Source organism: Zea mays, chromosome 4, assembly GCF_902167145.1.
Source record: "Zea mays cultivar B73 chromosome 4, Zm-B73-REFERENCE-NAM-5.0, whole genome shotgun sequence".
In the NCBI taxonomy this organism is placed as follows: Eukaryota; Viridiplantae; Streptophyta; class Magnoliopsida; order Poales; family Poaceae; genus Zea; species Zea mays.
In genome coordinates, this window is record NC_050099.1 from 225,386,578 (window position 1) to 225,394,563 (window position 7,986).

Genomic DNA, 7,986 nt, shown 5'->3' on the forward strand with positions numbered 1-7,986 from the left:
ACGGCACGAACGCTCCGATAACTATGCAACATGAACAAGCAAACATACAAACGAGCAAGTATACCAACAAATATTTAGTATAGTGGTCAGAAAAGCGATATATGGATGGGTAGAGTCTTGAGTAGAATCTGTGTCATGTGGTGTTGTGATATTACTGGTGGTGGAGCGGAGGTTCTTACTAGGAGGGTGGACTGGAGGCGAAGCGACACTATGCGTGTATCCGGCAGAGCAGAGTAACTGAGTGGTGGGGTGTTTGCCTTGGCTGAGGGTGTTGAGTGTGTGTGGAGAGGGAGAGGGTAGCTGGGTGTATTTATAGTTGGGTGTATGTGGTGTAGCACAGTGAAGTTCACTGTTGGTGAGAATAGTGACGAATGAATCGTCTGACTTAGTATGAACAGGAGAGTTATAAGCAGAAGATGGGACAAGAGTATTTTGGGAGTTTTCTGGAATATGGACCATGCTTAAGGGATGACATGGCTGGATAGGGAATAGTTTGATAAGAATTTAGAAACGAGGATTATTGGAATCTGAGTTTGGAAGCCTGGTTCGAAGGAATCTTAAAGTTAAGTGTGCTCAACTTGGAGAAACCTGGGATGGGTGACCAAATGGGAAGTTCCCTACTGGAAGGAAAATCACAGTCACCGGAGTTCGTATGACTGGAATATGGGTCTAGCTGGTCTTAGGTGGACTGGACAGCATGATGTATGAGTAGTTGAAATTTGGGGTGATCGGCTAATCGATGAATAGTAACGATGAATAGTGACGACGAAAAAGTTACTAGATATCATCGATGAGTAGTAACGATGACGAATAGTAACGATGATGAATAGTAACACTGAATAGTAACGATGGTGAATAGTGTCAGTGAATAGTAATGATGAATAGTAACGATGAATAGTGATGGAGAATAGTCGTATGAACGAACGATGAACGATAAATAGGAACTATGAACGAACGATGAACGATGAATAGGAACTATGAACGAACGGACGAACGATCGGACGAACGAACGATCGGAATTTCGGCAGCATAACGGCAGGACAAAGATTATCTGGAAGAACGATGAATAGGGATCATGAACGAACGATGAACGATGAATAGGAACTATGAACGAACGATGAACGATCGAATGATCGAACGAACGAACGATCGGAATTTCGGCAACATAACGGCAGGACAAAGATTATTTGGATGAACGATCGAACGAACGATCGAATGATCGGACGAACGAACGATCGAAATTTCGGCAGCATAACGGCAGGACAAAGATTATCTGGAAGAACGATGAATAGGGACTATGAACGAACGATGAACGATGAATAGGAACTATGAACGAACGATGAACGATCGAATGATCGAACGAACGAACGATCGAAATTTCGGCAGCATAACAGTAGGAAAAAGATTATTTGGACGAACAAATGAACGAACGATCGGACGAACGGACGAACGAACCATGAACGATCGGACGAACGATCGAACGATCGGACGAACGAACGAACAAACTAAGAACAGGGGACGAACGATCGAAGAACGATCGAACGATCCTTGTGCTAGTGTGTGCTTGTGTGGAACATGGAGTGGGTGTGTGTGTGGGGAGGGAGAGAGTTGCCATGAAATGGCTTGGGGTGGGATGAGAGGAGGCCCTTGCCCCTCTATTTATAGCCATGGTGGGGGGATTAGTTGGAGGGATGAGAGGATTAGTGGGAGGATGAGATGATTAGTGGGAGGTTAGCATGTATTTGTCTTGTATAAGTGAGATTTGCTTGTAGAGCTCACCGTATGACACTGGAGGCATACATATACGTATGAGCATGAGGAAAGTTATGAAGAAAATATTTGTAGTGACTTGAAAAATGATTCTGAAGGTATTTCTCAAGAGGAAAATACCTGGAGATATATCGGTGGAATATTTGGGCAGTATTTCTAGAAAGAACTTGAAGAGGATCACTAGGGAAATATCTGGGCAGTATTTCTGTAAACAATTTGAGGGGGATCATTGGGGAAATATTTGTAGGATATTTTGAGGAGGATTTTGAAGAGAATATAGACCACTATATTTTATTTGCTGATATCAACTCGCAAACAAACATTTTGAAATGAAATTTGAAATTCATTTTGAATTTAGAGCGAGTTTGAGAAAATTTCAGGATTTGAATTTTTGGGATGCTACAAATCTACCCCACTTAAAATGAATCTCGTCCTCGAGATTCGTCTTAGAAGGGTTATGGGTATAGCTTTACTTCAGCTACATATCTTCACTTTGCAGACTCTTCGAGGAGATGGAACTTCAACAAAATCTGGCCTTGCAGGAGCATCTGGTTGCCGATTGCAAACGCTGATTCTGGCTACTCAAAGATCATCTTCAGGCTTCAGCTTTCGCTTGGCAGCTAGCTTATTGAGGAAGCATCGATGCTAACACGCAAACCTTTCTCTTGCGAACTCCCACATGGATTCCTTCCTTGATTGGTCTTCTAGTGCTTTATCAACAAAACTTGGGTGATCACTTCTCATCCAGAAACTTATATGCTTTGATGATCTGGTCTTCCACAAGCTTGCTATAGGCCTTCTTCTTTTTTTCTCCATTGTAGGAACCTTGCTAGAACACTACCCCACTTAAAAAGAATGAGGGTGGAACTCCTGAATCTTGGGGATTTGAACTCCTTGAAGTACCTCATAACAAGGGTGTTACGGGGCCTTCTTCTGCTGTTGCTGCTTGAGCAGGCTGCAGAAAAATGACTGGCACAGGGTTGATTCTGGGAGAACCTTCTCATCTTCTCTTCACTATCTTCTTTTCTCTTCTCACTTTTCACTTTTCAGTGCCTCTTTCTTTCTCTTTGCTCTTCCCACTCGAGGATTCTATCAAAGAGTATTACTATCATACACTGGAGGAAACCAAAGACTATGAACCATGTGCAATAGTCTTCAACCCAAGAATCAGTAAGCATTATGATCTTAGGGGCGAGCGAGTGGAAAATGGAGTTGCTTGCTATTTGGCAGGGGGGGGTTATCTGGAGTGTGCTTTGCTTTGAGCGAGTTGGGAGTTGAGGGAGCTGGTAGGGGGGTTTATAGGCGAGCGGGGGTGCTCGGAGGGGTGTGGAGTGGTAGTGATGGAGCAGGTGACACAAGGCAGCAGGTGCGACAAGGGGAAGGGGGGGTTGTTGCCGGCGACGATGGCGGTAGTGGGTGCGCTACAAAGGGGGCGTGTGGCGGTGGTAGTGCGCTGCAAAGGGGGCGTGGGGCGGTGGTAGTGCGCATGGAGGCGGGCACGCGTGCGGGGGCACGGGTGAGTGGTGGGGTCAATGACCCTGATGTTTGTGGTCTCTGGTTCCAAGAATCTTTGCCTCTCTGTATGGTAATAACTCCTTCTGTCCTCTTTTCCTGTTTACTTTGACTCAGGGGCAGTGCTTTGATTCTCACGGTCGGTCCTTTTGACTGAGCGGCTGGACTGGTTTCTTCTGTAGCTTGTTCCAGGCTTCAAGGGTAAGCTTCCCGGTATCTTCTTGGGTAAGGCACTTTTCTCTTCAGATGGGTTAAGATGAGAATGGAAGCATAAGGTAAGGATTAGCTCTAATTTGTGATCTATGTTTTTAGAGAAAACCTTTTTAAGAAAAACGAAAAGAAAACACACAAGCTCAGCAATGATAAGCACAAACAAATCAAATGTTTTGAATAAGGGAAGAATAGAGTTTTTCCAAAGCACAGACTACTTAGATTCGGGGGCTAAGCATAACTACTATTGCTTGGCTCCTGAATTGAGAACTATGCTAAATGCAACTTATGAGCACTAACGTTAAAGCATCACATATGCACTCAAAAGAGGAGAAAACATCAAGCGAAATTCATTTTGAAATGCCCTAGGGGGCCACACAATTAGAGTTTTTCAATACACGCGGCTACACGGTTACCTCTCATACATGCAGGGCCTTGGCCAAAGTGAAGAAAAACTTCACTACCCAATGCATGCAGAGGACTGGGCATAACTAACTCAGATCTGGCAGCTTCTCTTCTAGCGAGCCTGACACACAACTTCAATCTGAGACATCTCCTGGATGGGTCAAGAGCGAGCTGATGTTGATGACTTCTTCTGGCGGCGACTGAGATGGCAACACAGGGTTGAACTCTTCTTCAAGTGGGGCTGGCTCTTGTAGCTCCTCAGAGGGCGGCGGTGCTGGTGGGGTGCTTGCTGCTTCTTCTCTGATCTCACGGGACGGTGCTGGAATCTTCTTCATGGTGAGGGGCTCAAACAACTCTGGCGGGGAATCTTGGGAGGATTCAGGGTGCTCTGGCTTATCCATAGCCATAGGGGAGACTAGAATTCCTTCCAAGACTATGGCTCCTTCCGGTAGTTCCCAAGCCTTCTTCTCTCTTCTGATAGAGACCGGGTGACCTTCAAGAATCTGGGGGTCTTCAGCTTTGATGGGTTGAACAGGGTTGGATGGAGCGGGCTCTTGGATCCGCAGGGCTCTACGTTGGTTATGGGTGACCAAGTAGGCCTCCATCAACTTCTGGACGTGCTCATCCTTGGCTTGCTTTAGGGCTTCAACAGCAATGACTCCACGACTCTCCAAGGCAGTTGCACGGGCTTGAGCTGTGGTGAGATCCACATGGAGCTTACGGTTGAGCTTCTCTGCATCTTCTGCTCGGGCAATCATCTGACGGTGGTGCCGAGCCAAGAAATCATACTGCGCATCCAGGGTGAGCAGGTATGTAGTGAGGTACACGACTGTGGGGTCGTCCTCAAGCAGCTGCTGCTCTTCCAATGCACGTATCCTGGCCATCCAAACGGGACGGTCTCTCTGAAAGGGCGGAAAGAATCTGAGCGGTGTGTCGGCCACTTCTTCTTCATAAATCTGACACAGGGTCCTCAATGCCTTGCGGTCGACGACTTGGCAGGTGTCTCTGAATCTGTGCCCAGCAGCAGTGACACTCCATTCCACATGGTGCGGACTGGATCCAATGTATACAGTCATGACACACTTCTCTGTGCCATGCTCGACGAATTCACGACCATCATACTCTGGCTGACTCCTGATTCCGAGGCGAACTGTGCATGCTCTCAGCAACTTGGGGAAACCATCTTCCTTCTGGCAAAAGCTGGTTTGGCAGCGAACCTCCATCTGACTTCTGAGAGAAGGAAAGGGGGAAAGCATTTTTGAAATGAAGGGATGAGAGCAAGAATTTTTTTAAGAAAATAGTTTTGACTCAAAAACTTTTGATCAGGCTAAGGGTTACGTCCTGCGGCCAACCTAATAGCTCTGATACCACCTGAAGCGTCCCAATCCTCTGGGACTCAAATGTGATACAATTACTAGTCCCAGGAGGCTAGTAAACACATTTATACATCAGATGATTTCAGATCTGCTTAAACGAGACAAACCTATAAAGGTGGCGATCAACTTTAAGAGTTGGTCCACAACTCGGGACATATCATCAGAGTGGGGCTGAAGGAGCCCGATATACGCAGTGAAGCAATTCAGCGGTCCAACAGCCACAGGCAATGTTGGGAACAGTCGTAACTCTTACCCGATCTCCTTTTTCTGAAAAACAACAAATAAGCAAGGGTGAGTACAAACATACTCAGTAGCCCACCTTCACCCGCGGAATGGGGAAATCAGATATAATGCATGGAATATGTGAAGCTCAGGATATTTTGCAGAAACAGCAATATTTTATGCAGAGTTGTTTTGAAAAACATTTTGTATTTTTGCAAAGCGCATCCTCTCCAAAAGGAGCAGGAAGTTTTTCAGTATTATAACAAAATCCCCTGGACTAAACCATCCAGGTATCTCAGCAGTTCCCACTGGTTTCATTTTCAAAAACAGCTACTGGACTTCCCGTCCACCATAGCTCACGGCTCAACCGCCGAACCTTTTAAAAATCACTTTTCTCAAAACCATCTCTTTTTTTTGGAAAACAAAACATTAATTGCCATACCATACCAGACTCGTCCATTCCTGTGGACACAGACTATTCGAATATGTTTTCAAACTCTGCGCAGAGGTGTACACTTTACCCACTAGTTCGGCTCTGCAATCCCAGGGCCAATGAGACCCGAATCCGACTCTCTTTCTTTACCCGCACGTCCTAACCTTAACGGTTATCCGGAAGGAGTCAGGCCACCACCATGTCCAAACCGGACAAAACTTTCCCCCTCCTTATCCTCCCGGTGCTCCCCAGCCTTCATAACCCTGGGGTTGGACCGTACGAGTTCAGGTTGAGTGACTGCCCACACAGTCTCGAGTGGTTGTACTATTAAAGAGTACAGGTAGTGAAGATGACAAACCGGTCCTTATACGAGGGGACAATCCTTCTGCTCACGCCTAAACCAGCTGAGCCAACACCTTAGGCCCTCCCCTAAACCAGGGAGTCCCTGATTATCCCACTCACAAGGTGATAAGGGTGAAAACCCTTCATCACACACATTTTGAAAAGCATTTTCTTTTGAAAACTCACACCTGTTCTCAAATCATTTGGAACATATATATCAGGGATTGATTGCGGCAAGCGGCTAGGTGGCCATAATTACTTGTCTCAAAATCATATCATGCATAAAATAACAGGCCGAGGGTTGTGGTTGAAAAATCATAGGTAATTTATGCATCAAAGGGATCCAGTGAGCTTGCCGTGCTTATTCGGCGAAGGGGGAAAGGGAGCTCGCGAAACTGGCTTCTGGCTCCACCGCCTAGCGTAGACTCGCGGATCTGGCCTCCACGAGACGGCACGAACGCTCCGATAACTATGCAACATGAACAAGCAAACATACAAACGAGCAAGTATACCAACAAATATTTAGTATAGTGGTCAGAAAAGAGATATATGGATGGGTAGAGTCTTGAGTAGAATCTGTGTCATGTGGTGTTGTGATATTACTGGTGGTGGAGCGGAGGTGCTTACCAGGAGGGTGGACTGGAGGCGAAGCGACACTATGCGTGTATCCGGCAGAGCAGAGTAACTGAGTGGTGGGGTGTTTGCCTTGGCTGAGGGTGTTGAGTGTGTGTGGAGAGGGAGAGGGTAGCTGGGTGTATTTATAGCTGGGTGTATGTGGTGTAGCACAGTGAAGTTCACTGTTGGTGAGAATAGTGACGAATGAATCGTCTGACTTAGTATGAACAGGAGAGTTATAAGCAGAATATGGGACAAGAGTATTTTGGGAGTTTTCTGGAATATGGACCATGCTTAAGGGATGACATGGATGGATAGGGAATAGTTTGATAAGAATTTAGAAACGAGGATTATTGGAATCTGAGTTTGGAAGCCTGGTTCGAAGGAATCTTAAAGTTAAGTGTGCTCAACTTGGAGAAACCTGGGATGAGTGACCAAATGGGAAGTTCCCTACTGGAAGAAAAATCACAGTCACCGGAGTTCGTATGATTGGAATATGGGTCTAGCTGGTCTTAGGTGGACTGGACAGCATGATGTATGAGTAGTTGAAATTTGGGGTGATCGGCTAATCGATGAATAGTAACGATGAATAGTGACGATGAAAAAGTTACTAGATATCATCGATGAGTAGTAACGATGATGAATAGTAACGATGATGAATAGTAACACTGAATAGTAACGATGGTGAATAGTGTCAGTGAATAGTAATGATGAATAGTAACGATGAATAGTGATAGTGAATAGTCGTATGAACGAACGATGAACGATACATAGGAATTATGAACGAACGATGAATAGGAACTATGAACGGACGAACGAACGATCGAATGATCGGACGAACGAACGATCGGAATTTCGGCAGCATAACGGCAGGACAAAGATTATCTGGAAGAACGATGAATAGGGATCATGAACAAACGATGAACGATGAATAGGAACTATGAACGAACGATGAACGATCGAATGATCGAACGAACGAACGATCGGAATTTCGGCAGCATAACGACAGGACAAAGATTATTTGGATGAACGATCGAACGAACGATCGAATGATCGGACGAACGAACGATCGGAATTTCGGCAGCATAACGGCAGGACAAA